Below are 14895 nucleotides of genomic sequence, written 5' to 3' on the forward strand. Positions count from 1 at the left end.
TCCTAATAACAACAGAAGGTCACTGAGATGTTTTAATCAGTAGATCACAAGATCATATTTGCATTTTTAGGGATGACTCTGACTACAGTGTGGAGAATGGATTGGCTGAACTAGGCTACAGAGATAGCCCAGCTTGGGAGCATTTAAGGTAGTTGAGGGGACTGATGATAGTATCTTGAATTTGGATCCTGGGATAGTATTTGGGTGGTGCTGGTGGATATAGAAATGAATGCATAGATATGAGAGAGATTCAGTATGTCAAATCATCAAGCACAGTAAAGGGCCAAAATGTTGGGGGTGATGGGGAGCACTGAAGCTGAATCCTAAATTTCTGGCTCACACTACTAGATATATGGGGATGCAAATGCTAAGAAGGAAAACTTGGAAGAGAGACAGGCTCTGGGTGTGGTTTCAGAATCCTGTTGGTTGAAGTCATTTGACATCCAAGAGGAGATATTGACAGGAGGCACTGACATTAAGTGAAAACCCACTCTGTGCCAAGAACCATAGGAAGCCCTGGAGATACAATGATTAGTAAGACAGATACCCTGTCCTCAAATAGCTCATGCTTAGCCTTGGCTGCACTCTGGAATCACCTGAGGAGTCTAACAAATAAGGATGCCAGGATCCTTCTCCTGGAGAGTCTCAGTTGATTGGTCTGGAGAGCCAGCTGGGCACCAGGATGTCTAAGAGCTCCCCTGCTGATTCTAAGGTGCAGTCAGGATTGAGCACCGCTGCTCTGGAGTGTGTAAGTCCTGGTGTGGCTTAAGTCTAATTACACAGAAGGAGGAGATAGCAAAACGACCCATGATTGTAGGCCTTAAGAATTTAGAACAGAAACACTGAAGCACATTGGTATAATGGGAATAATATTATTTGGATATTAAACCAATATATTTTCATCCTTGGTAATTCCTGGTTCCTAGCTGTTCCCTGGCTCCCTAATTAAAAACCGAGCCTGGCTGTTTCAGATCATAGAATTTCTTCCATGATCTACAGAAAACACCTCTTATGCCTATGGGGAAATTTAAAACTGGATGACAGGTGATTCCTACTCTAAAAGAGGCAATGCTCTGATAACAGATGTAAGTCAAATATGACAGAAGGCAGGATGTGATCCACGCCAATCATCAAGGAACAAAATAAACGCCAAGGGATTTCAGAGAAGCAAGAGACTACTGTGTTTGGCTGCTGTTTCCCAGTCCCGACATGAACCACTCAGATTTTTTCACTCCTGGAACTGACCTCACCTTGTTCTTGAACCCAGTCTGAGAGCACACTTTCCTCAATTTTTCAGAAAAGGAAAAAAAAAAAAAAACACCTGACAGCCTTGCTGAAAAAGTTGCACATGCCAGGCAAACAACACTTGAATTAACACACACCAGGTGCTGACATCCTGCCCCTTTCGGGAGCAGAGCCAAGAGTTGCTCAGAACACCCCCACTCAGCTCTGCTCCAATCCTGGTAGGAAGGGAGGCACCGGTTTTCATTGAGCATATTTGGAAAAGAGGGAAATGGTCCACCTGAGAGTTATAAAAAATATTTCTTTCTGGGAACCACAGGGAGTTGGAAAAAAACAAAATCTGAATTTCAACCTCCTACAAAACTACTGTTTTCCTGTGCCCCCTCCCCCCTCCCCAAATCCACATTTATTGCACAATGTTCCTGGAATTCTTCCTAAGGCCCCCACCTAGTTACAAGCAAAAGCAACACATCACAGTGAAAGGAGATGATGCTTCCTACCTTAGATGCAGATTTGGCCAGCTGACAGAAAATCCTATAGTCTCGCAATTCTCCAGAAGTGACTACAGATAAAATCAAACCGACACATGGCAGCTCATCACTGACCCTATCAACCATCAGGAGAAGACTACAAATGAGTATCAGATGGAGTCCCTGCCCACCAGGACTTTATAGTAAGATTTCACGAGTTTAGGTTTTATCCCTTAGGCAGGGCAAAGCCACTTAAGGCTTCTGAACCTCAGATCAAAGTGTTTTGGGGAGATTAATCTGGCAGCAGCCAGCCCAAGTGGCTGCGGTGGGAAGCTATTGAGCAAAGAGAGGTCCCCTGAGAAGAATCAAGCCCTCAGAGCCCACAGTGTTGTCAAATATGCTAGGGATGCAGGCACTAGAACAGTCTCTGAGCCAGGACTTGTTATGCTGTTTATACATCAACCGGGATGAATGTGCACTGCTACAGGACGTGAAACCTCTTCAAACCCTTCTGCCATGACAGGCCAGGGCCCAGATGCTCTGACTGGGTCTAGCGAGGGCGGGATGGGCACAGTGGCTCACTCCCAGGCAGACTTGTTTCCAGGCAACCATTCCAGACAGACACATGTCACTTTTGCCTAAAAATTTCCAGCAAAAGGGATTCCCTAATGCCTTCACAAAGTCTCTAGACTCCACAAGAAGACCTTATGTCCTTTCCGTCTCCCTCATGCCACAAACCAGCCGTTCCCCTCAGCAGAGGAGAAAGAGCTGCGCTGATTCTTCCCTGCCATACAGAGACGTGGGAACTGGAGTGTGACCTGGGCACACCCATTTCCTTATTGCTCCAGGAATCCAGACTACAGGCTTAACCTTTGTTAAGTAAATTTCAGTAAATTACTCCATCCGTCCAAGAGACAACTAAAACAATAAGAAAATAGCATTATGCTAGGCACAGCGGTGTATATTAAAAAATCAGGCCAGGTGTGGTGGCTCACTCCTGTAATCCCAGCACTTTGGGAGGCCAAGGCAGGCGGATCACCTGAGGTCAGGAGTTTGAGACCAGCCTGGACAACATGGTAAAACCCTGTTTCTACTAAAAATATGAAAATTAGCTGGGTGTGGTGGCACATGCCTGTAATCTCAGCTACTCAGGAGGCTGAGGCAGGAGAATTGCTTGAACCGGGAGGCTGAGGTTGCAGCGAGCTGAGATCACATCACTGCACTCTAGCCTGGGTGACAGAGCGAGACTCCCGTCTCAAAAAAAAAAAAAAAAAAATTTAAACCAGACTCAGTCTCTGTCCTTAAGGAATGATTAAAGTCCAGAGGTGTATAATATAGCTCACAAAATTCCATAACGAGAGACAGTACTTGACAGAACATGAAAGAATGCAAGAGACAAGGGTTGAGGGAAATACAACAGGCAGAGGGGATGCTGGATGACTCATTTGGAGGGGAAAGATCAGGAACAGTGTCTTGATAGAGGTGACATTTGGGTTGGGCACTGGAATGACAGATTCTGACAAAACACAAAAGAACTTTGCAAATCTAATGATTTGGAAATCAAACAGCAACAAAAAGAAAATTGGCCTCCCCTCACTGAAGAGAAGAAACACAGACTCTGAAACCCACAGAATGCCCATGGTAACTCCCAGCCACATAAAAGTTGGAGAGAAATATGTGGCTTTTGCCAGCAAGAAGGAGGCTACCGCCCCAGGGGACCTAACCCAACTCCACTTGAAATGCCACCTTTTCCCCTCAACAGCATGAAATACTTGGTAGGTTTGACACTCTAGGGCCCCAGTTGGAAGCCTCTAACCACAGTAGGGCCCATACCCAGGAGAACAAGCCAGCAGCTCCCCCACTATGCCTTTTTCACAGCCACCCACATGTGCCAACAGCAACGGACACCTGACAGTTACATGGCACTTTCCAAGTTCACTTTGTGCTTTTACAAACATCTCTGATTCTCACAACCACCCTGAGGAGGGAGGCACTCTGAAGTCTTGCTTGCTGTAAAGATTTTGTTGTATTATTTCCTACTGTGTTTAGTATCTGTCTGAAAACACATTCTAATCAGACAACTTTTCCACTTTTGGCTTCAGCACATCTCTCTAGGAAGGACACTGTGAGGCCAGTAGGTTTTTGCCCTAAGAGGACTGACCATCATCTGGGGGCCACACATGGAGATGAACAATTCAAGGGGCATCAGAAGTCAGAGTCTGAGTACTAAATACAATGGAAAGATGCTGGTACAAAATGAGTTTGCAGGACAGAGCAAGCGCATGGTCCTGGACTGAGCAGAAAGCCACAAAGTTCAGGAAGGGTTTGAATGATGCCTGAGACTTAGGAGATGCTAAGTTGACCCTCTTTATTCATGGTAGTTACATTCTAGTAGGATCATGTTCCTGCCAGACATTGGTGGCAACAATGGAGTGGTCTCATGGACATTGCTAGTGAATTTCCTCTTCCTTTTTCTGGATGTATCAGAATATTGTTGATTCATTAACAATGAACTCACGGCCAACTGCATGTCTGATCGAAGCTTATCTAACACACACGTCTTCTCTGTGAGGCACATCACAGCCTCCCTGGGCTTAGGAACACCAGACAGCACCTCAGCGCTCTGCTTTAGGAGCCATTTCAGAACTGCAATATCACCACCAACAAAAAGCACCAAAATGCAAAACAAAACAAAAAATGTGGCATTAAAGAGACTGCGAAGACACTAGTTTGCAGTGTGAGAGCTGAAACTAGAAGGCAGAGTGTCACCCTGTCTGACCTCAGCCAGGCATGTGCATATTGGGCGAGTTGAATTTTTCACCACTCTTTGCACATCACCGAATTACTGTGAAAGGACTACGAGTGCTGGTTTGAGGATGCAAATAAATTTTAGGGAGTAGTAAAATTGGCAAATACAGAATCCACAGGTAATGAAGATCTACTGTACCTTGGTCCAGAAAGGCTGTAAACAGAGATATTCGGTACCTGTCTGTGGAACTGAACCAAAGTTGCAAAGACAGGTGAGGCTCCCAGCTGGGAAAAACAAATGCAGAGGCTGATTCGGGGAGAGAGGTTGGTTCTGTGTACTGGAGGAATGGCAGCAGCCCAGCCAGAAAGGCAGACATGGTCAGACTGCAGAGGGCTGTGAATACTAGGATGGGGAGCTAATCCTAATATTTGTTTACCCAGCAGACCACTAAGCACCTGCCAGGTGCAGGATCAGAGCAGTGCAGAGGAGTGAAGAATTTTAGTTAGGACCTTGAAGGATGTGTCAGAAGAGGACGACACTGTGGACAGAGGAGGTGGGTCAGGTCAGCGCCTTATCCTGGGTACTCCTGGATGCCCGGAATGGCTATGGAAGGTTGGTCTAGAGAGAGAGAGGAGGAAACAGGCCAGGTGCGGTGGCTCACACCTGTAATCCCAGCACTTTGGGAGGCAAAGTTGGGCGGATCACTTGAGGTGAGGAGTTGGAGACCACCCTGATCAACATGGTGAAACCCCGTCTCTGTTAAAAATACAAAAATTAGCTGGGCATGGTGGTGCGCGCCTGCAATCCCAGCCACTCAGGAAGCTGAGGCAGGAGAACCACTTGAACCCAGGAGGCGGAGGTTGCGGTGAGCAGAGATCGTGCTACTGCACTCCAGCCTGGGTGACAGAGAGAGGCTCTACAAAACAAAAAAGACAGGAGGAAACAGCTTTGGGGCATAAAACCCTCAGGTCTCAGTATCTATCCAAAGGCAACTGAGCCAGGATCCTACCAGGCTGAATGTCCCTAAGGGTTAGGCATTCCCCTCCCCCACCTCCCAACACACGAGGTTCCTTTAGGTTCCCCATCACACATTCACCCGCTGTTTACATGTCTGTCTAAAGCTAATGTTCATTAAAGCCCTTAACATTCCCAGACACAGGCACATGCTTAAAAACGTGCTTGGTCCTACAACAGTGATGGACATTATTATGAAGCCCAGGTACAGACAAGGCCGTCAGTTTTACCTACTCATAGCAGTCCTTGCTTGCTCACTGCTGAATCCCTAATGGCTTGGAACAGAGCCTGGGCCTCCAGGTGATTTCTTAAATGTAAGTTAACTGATTTCTATCTCTGATCTTCCAGCTGAGTGGCATTTGGTTAACACAGAACCTCTGAGCCCCAGCCGACCCCCTGCCTTCTCCAGTGGCTTCCAACATTGTCCAGCCTCAAAGACGGATGGCCCATGGGGTCACACAGTGCCCCACGATGCTCAAAATGACCTGCATTTAGCTGATGCTCTGCTGTTGCCCTCTTGAATTTCTTCGTTATTTTTGAACAAGGAGCTTGAATTTTCATCTTGCACTTGTGCCCTGCAAATTATTTCCTGGACCTGCCTCCAGCTCCCCAGTTTCCTCTCCCACAGAGTGCTCCACTGTTGGCCAAACTTGAGGACCAGAGACAAGTCTGTGCAAGTAGCAAGTGCTTTGCTGAAAACTTTCCATCCTAAATTAAAATATACATTTCTATTCTGGTTATGGAGCCAACTAATGCATGTAACTTAATCACACTGTTGTTTGCTCAGTCTGGCTATAAACCATGTAAACGCCAGCCTCCTGGGAGCTTTCTGCTACCGCTTGGGGAATTAACAACACACGTCAAGCTTGTTACATGATTCTCTCAGGGTTCTGCTCTGGTTTCTGCTCTCAGAATTTCTAAGCCTGAATACACTGCCTTTCAGCCCTGAGCAATGCCCTCCCTAAATCTTAGCGAATGTGAGCATTTACTCTTGAGAAAGCCCCCACAAAGCAGAAAGAATGAAGCCAAGCAATGAAACTCTAATCACATACTGCTTCTACCCTTCCGCGTTAGGTATACCACAAGGCTTCAGTCCTGAAATCTCTTTCTATAATGTGTTTCCAGAAGGATAAAGAAAAGAAATACTTTTCTCCCCAGTCTAATCTGGATATAAAATGGAATGAAAAATTGACATATCACTAAATGTGCCTGGGTCTTAGTTTATTAATCAAACAAATGGGTTGAACAAGTTAGCCTAAATGTAATAAACCATGGCCAGGGAGAACAGTAGTTGGCTGTTAGCTGAGAGAATTGTGATATACAAATGCCTGGCACCACTGAGAGATGCAGCAGAGCCCACAGGAGGAATGTGGGTGGGAGAGGAGAGGTCGGAGGGGCTATCAGAAGATCCTGGCTCTAGCCCTAGTTCTTCTCCTGATGGCTCTTAAAATTGAGTTGACACCACTTCACTCTCTGGGCCGTGTTTCTCTCCTCTGCAAAACACTGACATAAAAATATTTGGTGATAGTGAGAGATTAAATAAGAACATGGATCCAAAAATCACTTTGCAAAATCTTAACAGCATTATTCTAAAATATTACATGCTACTTGGTTAAGGTGTCACGTGTGCTTAACGGGTCCCCAAAAGGCCAATATTTGATTCTTGCAAGTCCCATGGAAACTTCCAGGACCCTGCAAGGATTTCAAGGGAACCCAGACCCCAGGGAAGCGAGATTAGATGGCAATGGAAAGAATTTCTACTCCCTGTGGCCTGCCAGCCCTTGGCCTCCCAAAGCGATCAGATGTTGGATTTGGAAACAGCCAACCCGATAGAATTCTTCACACTTCTAATTACTTCATGATTTGTACACATTTTGGCGGTTGCTTCAAGGCTGTTTTATTAATTCGCAGATTTTCACTATTTTTGCTTCTCTTTTTCTTGCCAATTAGCTGAACTAGCTGCAACTCAGCATCTGGGCAGGGCTACGATGGGAAGCAAGCCTCCCTCCTCCCCAGCCCCCACTGCCTGGGAACCCTACCTCGGAGCCAGCGTCAGGAGTCACCACAGGGACCTGGGTGGGGTGGCCTGGTGGGAGCTTATTCCCTGATGACAAAATGTTTCCTCTGTTTTGAAAGAACACCTTGAGTCACCTCTCCCAGTCTGTCCAATGCTAGACTGAGCCCTGTGGACTCACATGAGAATCTAAGACATTAGGGAGAATGCTGCTGTCGCCAGACTTGCCTCACAAACCCCATGAGGAAATTCAGAGAGGCCCCTATGTGGCCAGGTCTCGGATGTGGCCTAATCAACACCATCCAAACTCACAGGCATGGGAAACCCTGCATTGTGTGTCATCTCCCGGGCAGGCAGTACCGGTCAAGGGATCTGTCTCAAGTGCTGGGCCTCACCTCTGCTCTCTCAAATGGGATCATAACATAGGCTCTGCCCTCCTTGCTAGGTTACTGTGAGGAAGTGTGTTCAATGTTGTAAGAGCTAAATGCAGGCAGGGGGTCCTTATAAGCGACAACTTTGGTTTGAAGACAACACAGTGGCAGGGTGTTCAGCTCTGCTTTCAAGTCAGAAGGATCTCAAGGCTGGGTTTGGCCTGGAGTGGGAAACCCAGCTGCAGCCTCTCCTTCCTCCAGAGCTCAGGCCACCCCTGAAGCTGGTGGTTGGGATCAGGAAGGAAAGTTCCAGATGGGAGTGTCTGTGGCCTCAAGAAACCATTGCTATCCATTGTACCCTCTTCAGATGATTGTGTCAGTTTCTTGCTTTTGAGGGGAATCCTTCCTTCGGAATCCTTCCTTCAGAATCCTTCCCATCTCCAATGAGGCCATAGGACAGACTCCCTGGTCCACCATGAGGTTCGATGTGCAAGGACAGCAGATGCCATGACGCCCAAACCAACCCCTAGTGCTGGTCCAAGTCCGCCTCTCCCAGGAAGCCTCCTTTGACCAGGTGGTCCACGGGAGGTCTGGGCAGGAGCCAGTTGAGGAAACACAGCAGGAGCTGGAATGGAGGCCACGTGGCCAAGATGAGTGGGTGGGGGGTGGGGTGGTAGGGAGGACAAAAATGCCAGGCTGGAATGGTGATGCTCTCCCTTCCCTTCACAGTGACAAGGCCTAATGGCAGCACCTATCTGTCTTGCAGATTAACAAGGGACAGGAGATAGCCAGGAGGCTGGTTTCCCTTGACAAAGTACACCTGCATAATAAATGACACCGCGTGCAAATGCAAAGAGTCACTCGGGCACAGGGTTGGGGAGCACACTACAGAGCCCCCTGAACATCTTGATGATCTGGGTGTGGGGCGAGCTGTGTTCATGCTGAGTATCTGGATGAAGCACATCTGCTGGAGACCCCTTGTGACTTCCTGGGAGCCTGAAGGGCCTGGTCTCATTCCAGGTTTAACCTTAGGGAGGAGACAGAAGAAAGGGTGATGAGGAATGGGAGGGGAGAGGGGATGAGAAAAAAGAAAAACAGATTCCCAGAGGGGGACAGTGTGGGAGCAAGTGGGTCACGTGTGACACCTTGATGACCCCTTGGGCCAAAGGTTACCAACTCCTTCAGCCATCCCAGAATCCTTCCCACCTCCAGCAAGGCCGTGGGACAGACTCCCCGTCCACGCTGAGGCTCAATGTGCAAGGACCACAGACGCCATGACACCCAAGCCATCCCCAAGGCTGGTTCAATCACACCTCTCCCAGGAAGCGTCCTCTGACCATCTGGTCCACAGCACTTCTTCCTTCTGCAGACCTCACGTTCAGAGGTGGATTTGCCAGGTGTGAAGGTTAATTTTATGTCAATTTGGTTGACCATGATGCCCAGATATTTGGTCAAACATTATTCTGGATGTTTCTGTGAGGATGTTTTTGGATGAGATTTACATTTAAATTAGTGGACTCTGAGTAAAGCAGATGACCCTTCATAATATGCATAGGTGGCCTTCTTCCAGTCAGTTGAAGGCCTTAATAGAACAAATGAAGGACTTCCCCTGAGTGAGAAGGAATTCTGCCAGTGGATGGCCTTCAGGCTTCAATGCAACCTCAGCTTATCCTGGGTTTCCAGACTGCCAGACCACCCTGCTGATTTTGGACTTGTCAGTCTCCATAATCACATTAGCTGAGTCCTTAAAATAAATGTCATTATGTGTGTGTGTGTGTGTGTGTGTGTGTGTGTGTGTGTGTGTGTGTGTGCATACACATACCCTGTTGGTTTTATTTCTCTGGAGAACCTTAATACACCAAGAAACTAACAAAGCTTAAGCCAAGAGTTCCTCACTAGTAAGAGCCCCTTCCAGAGACCTGGGAGGGGCTCTAGCTATTTTCTATCTCTTCTTTCTATGAGGATCTCCCAATGCTGTATAAGCTTCAGACCTCAGCAATCCTGGGTCCAGCCTGGCTTTGATATGGTCATGTGCTACCCCGAGTCTACTCTGGTATTCAGACTTTATGTATGTCTTCCCTCTCTAATTGAACTGGAAGCTCCATGAAGGAAGGGGCTGTCTTCTACTCCTTGGCCTCCTCTGCTGTCTGTGCCACAGCCTTTGTATGTGCTAAGAGCCCAATACACATTTGCTCATGGAATGGGGGTTTGTGACTCCTGTGGTCTTTGGAGGGAGGAAACTAGAAAAGGGCTCTCAGAGAATGATGCTGAGGACCCAGGAAAGGAGAAAAATAAAATGCAAGAATAAAGTGAGGAAGGAAAAAAATCTTGCCATATTTCATGGCCAGCACTTTCTCTGTCTCTTAGCATCCCAAGATTCTGGTCACCAAGGCTCGGTCTCCTGGGGTGACGGAGGCCATCCATCCCTGATGCAGACCCTGCATTTTCCAGGACCAGCTTGGTTCTTCCTTGATTTGTTCTTTCTCCCATGCCCCCCCGCCCCCTGTGCCCTGAAAAAGCTCAGGAAAGCACAAAGCTGGCTGAGTTTTCAGGTCCTGGGCCTCAGCCTCTCCACACCGGTGTCCTGGGGCAAGTGCCAGTCAGCAAGGACGTCTTTCATTTCCAGATAGTCCTCATCTTCCAGGTACCCCAGAGAGTGAATTAGAGTGGAATTCAGTGCCACAGGCTGAGGGACAAGATAGGCTGTCTTGGTTGGGCCCTGTGTTTTGACAAAGCTTAGAGCTGACTCAACACTCTTTAAGCTTGCTGCTCGGTGCTCTCAGGTGTCACTTTCTGAACACAGCAAGTTCTCTAGATCCCAGGCAGCCAAAGCTTCCCAGGCAGCTGCACCAGGCAGGCATACCAGGCAGGGCTCTCCAGGAAGAGCACCTGTGTACCTTAGAAGAGATCTATCTTAAAACAATATGTTCACCAATGACACCATCACCACCACGAAAGGATTCACCATTGGTGTTATTAAAAAACAAAGTTATACTTTAAAAAAATTGTAAATTCATCATATAAACATCAGATAACAAAGAAAAGAAAAACAAAACAGAAAGAATAACCCTAATATCCAGGATAAGTCTGGCTAACACTTTGGTAACATCCTTTTAGCATTTTCTGCTTATAATAACATTTTTAAAAGTCAAATAGGACCCTACAGTATATACTATTTTGTAAGTTATAGACTATTAACAATCTTAGGTGAACGGGAAGACTGTGACATCATGAAATAGGTCCACAGCATTGCCATATACTGTACTACACTGCTCACATGTTGATTTCCTTTACTCTTCTGGAACCTAAAATAAAATATTTGCAAATTAGAACTTATTGTACAAATATCTAGGAATGTAATTGGGAAATCATAATTTGGCTGGTACTCTTGCATTCTGCTTCCATTTGTGCAACAGGCCATACAAAGCCCATACACTCATATATCCATTCATACTTTTGCCAAATGCTGATTACATCCTACTCTGTCCCAGCATTGTGTTAGCCATAAACTAGTAAACAGGTCCTTGCTCTGGTGGAATTTACACTGAGTGAGAAAAGACAAATACCAAGATAAGTAAACAGAGATAAAATAAAGTCAGCAGGAATAAATAGGGACAGGTGATGTGATTGCATATGTCAGGGAAAAAGATTATTTTGGCCAGGTGTCTCTGAAAAGAAATCATGTGGCCTGACATCTGAAAGGTAAGAAGGGGCCATCTATGTAGCCGCTTGAGGAAGAGCAATCCATGCAGTGCACACAGCGAGTGCAAAGGCCCTGGGGCAGAACACACTTGTTGTATTCAGGAAAGAGACTAGTGGGGCTGAAGCCAGAAGGGTGGGGTTGGGGATGGGGTTGAAGAGGTGGCAGAGCAGGACCTTGTATGTTAAAACGGTAAGTGGTTTTGACTTTATCCAAAGTGCACTGGGAAACAGCGAAGTGTTCCAAGCAGGGAAATGACATGGTCTGATTTGCATGTTTACAAGTTCCCTCTGGTTGATTCCTGAAATGCTAAGAATGTACTGCAGTTCCCCACAATAATGGGAACAGGAAGACAGTAAGGAGGCCACCTGAGGTGGTCCAGGCAGGTGACGATGGTGGCTTAGACTTCAGTGTCAGGGCTGGGGGTTCAGAGGGATGCGAGATGCATTCTGGAAGTGGAACTAATGGGATGTGCTGACAGATTCACTGTGAAGACTGAGGACAGGAAGGGCTAAAGAAGATAATTATTTTGTTTGACTGGGTATTGAAGATTCCATTTACACAGACAGGAAAGTGGGGACAAGTCGATTTGGGATGAGTCTAAATGAATTTGTAGAAAAATCTATGCTGCTGCACAATGTTTATAATTCTTTTGAGACCAGCCCCACCTTGGCTCGCAGGAGCTTGATGCATCAAGCGCTGAGACCTGACTAGGACCAGGTTCTAGTTCTGAATTAACCACTCCCTGCTTGAGACTTCAGGGAATTTACCTCACTCCGTGGAGTTTCCCCCATCTCTGCCAAAACAGATGGATTAAATACTCCCTTCTGAACTCCTACAGCTCTCTTACAGCCTGATAAATGATACCCAAAGAGCTACTTCAGCTCCTGGAAGGGAGGCACACTATAAATTATTTTGTTTCCTTAGCTGTCTTCTGAATTAACTAACAGTTGCGTCCATATGTGTACACAGGAGATAGTTATCTTACTTCAAGGGCTCTGTTCCTGAAAAATAAAAATCTTTTGGGAACAGTATGTGAAATGAGACTATTTATCTGACTATACAGGTCACTAATTTCTCCCCGACCATCATTAATTGGCTTGGGAGCACTGGCTTTCACTCTCATTACCGATGATGCTCTTATGCTAAAGTCTGAAACCCATACATTCAGCAGTTTGTGATGGCTGTTATACAATCATTCACAAAATGGTCTTTCGCAGCCTGGTCCATTCTTCTTCTTTAAACAAATGCTGCAGTTCCAAACCTATTCTGCCTGCGTCCAAGTCACAAATCAGGGACCATGTGCCATGAGGGAGAGAGGTGTTCTCAGCCAATGTGTCAATGTTTATTGAGTGCCTCTCTGAGGGCAGTACATGAGGCCCAAATCCCCCTTGAGGAATGAAGGCCTCCTTGCCCCAGCTGCTGGGAGGCTGCCAGCAGACTCAGTGGCAGCCCCCTCCAAGGACTGGCTTGGCTGAACAGAGTCACCTGGCCAGGGTTCATACCTCCTGCCCAGGGCAGCCCACAGCCAAGGACAGGAAAGTACAAAGGGCCTCCAACTTGGGGTAACTCTGAAGGACCATTTCAGCCACAGAAGTCTCCAGGCATCAGAGGAGGCTAACACTGTGCCTGTAGCCCAGTTAAGGGGTAGCTTCAACCCTGCTTCCCTCTTCCCCCTTTCTCAAGTCTTAACCCCAGAAGCACCCCCTGGAGTAACAAATGCCCTTCAAGCTAATCTTGGCGCAGCCTCTGCTTCCTAGAGAACCCACCAGCACATGTGATGCCTCAGGCAGGCCCCCAAGAAAGACATGGTTGAAAACCCCACCACCGCCTCAGGGCCTCTCCATCCTCTGCCTGTCTGGCCCAATTTTGATTTGCCCTCTCAATGGTTGCCCTATATCCTGCTTCACCTTATGATAAAGTCTACTGAGATCACAGTGAACTGTAAGGGCTGTTAATAGGCATTAAGATGTGCCCTGTCTACCCAGAAAGGCTGTACACACCCAGTGGCAGAGACTTACAAATGTCTTCTGTGCCCGGCACAGTGCCGTGCACAGGCAGTAACCGTCATGGAACGACGGTGATGGGCAGCACATGAAACGATGGCATTAGCTAATGCTAAATGCCAAATGCATGGTGAAGACAGAAAGTATCGCAGATACTTGGACACTGGAGACCCTCAAGAAACTCCAGGGAAATCGTAAGCAAAGCTTTTAGAACTCAAACTCTCTAGCAACAATGGAGGATTCATTTCTGGGAAAACATTTCGCCCCTGGTGGCACCTGCGTTGTTACTCAGAGCTTGATTCTCTAGCTTGTCACCCCTTTTTCCTACCATCTGGGATCCTGTCTGTGCTGATTATCAGCTCTGGAGAGAAAGAGTCAAATCTGAAATATTTAGTGGCTCTGGCCAAGGGTCTGTTTGGACAGTCAGCTAAAATGAATGGCTTCATGGCGGATTGGGGCTCTCTGTGACTTTTCACTTCACCGAGTCATTCTGCTGTCCCCAAACCTATAATAGCAGCCTCTGCCATTAGGATCATGTCCCATTTTTCTCCCTTGTATTTAAGGTTTCCTGCTCACATAGGTATTGCCCCGCTCTCACTCCCTGCAGCACTATGTATCTTCAGGGCACATTTTAGTGCTTAAGTACAGTTGTTATTTTTGGCCTTTTGTTGTTTCCTGTGTAGGTCTCCCTTCTTCGTGGGGATGAAGAGCTGTAGGCCAGGCATCTTCTGTCTTTTGTCTGCTGTCTAGAAGGCAGTTTGGAAAAGAAGAGCATATGTTTTGGAGTCAGAAGATTTATAATTTGGTATAAACTATTAATACTTTTGAAGCCTCAGTTTCCTAATCTGGAAAGTGGGGATACTAGGACCTTCTTCATAAGGCTGATGTGATTAAATGAGTGAATGTATATAAAACCCTGAGCACAGTACCCAGTAATGTAGCAAATGATTGATAAAGTTAAGCACTGTTTTTCTTCTTTAATAGCATTCAAGGGCCCTGTTTCTTAGCAAGTCAAATAATAAAAAGGACACTTGGCTGAAAGAAGTAAAAATAAGATAAAATAATTATTAGGTTGATAGTTATCTAAATACAAGGATAACCTCTCCAAACATGGAAGGGAAAGTAGATAGATTGTTTGATGGAGCTCTGGGCCATGGGTGGATTTTTTTTTTCTTTCTGCAAGTTTATTTTAATGTTTTTATAATGTTCTTTGTGCTATATATATTTTTAAAATTTTTATAGAGATACAGTTTCACTGTGTTGCCCAAGCTGGTCTCGAACTCCTAGCCTCAAGCAGTCTTCCCACCTCAGCCTCCCAAAATGTTAGGA

General features: G+C 46.4%; 1 protein-coding gene across 3 annotated transcripts in view; it reads right to left on the minus strand.

The window, feature by feature from the left end:
- Window positions 1-14895, minus strand: part of MAPK4 (mitogen-activated protein kinase 4) — a 175603-nt gene that overhangs the window by 95502 nt on the left and 65206 nt on the right. The window lies entirely within an intron of this gene.

Source organism: Chlorocebus sabaeus, chromosome 18 (assembly GCF_047675955.1).
Source record: "Chlorocebus sabaeus isolate Y175 chromosome 18, mChlSab1.0.hap1, whole genome shotgun sequence".
Taxonomy (NCBI): Eukaryota; Metazoa; Chordata; class Mammalia; order Primates; family Cercopithecidae; genus Chlorocebus; species Chlorocebus sabaeus.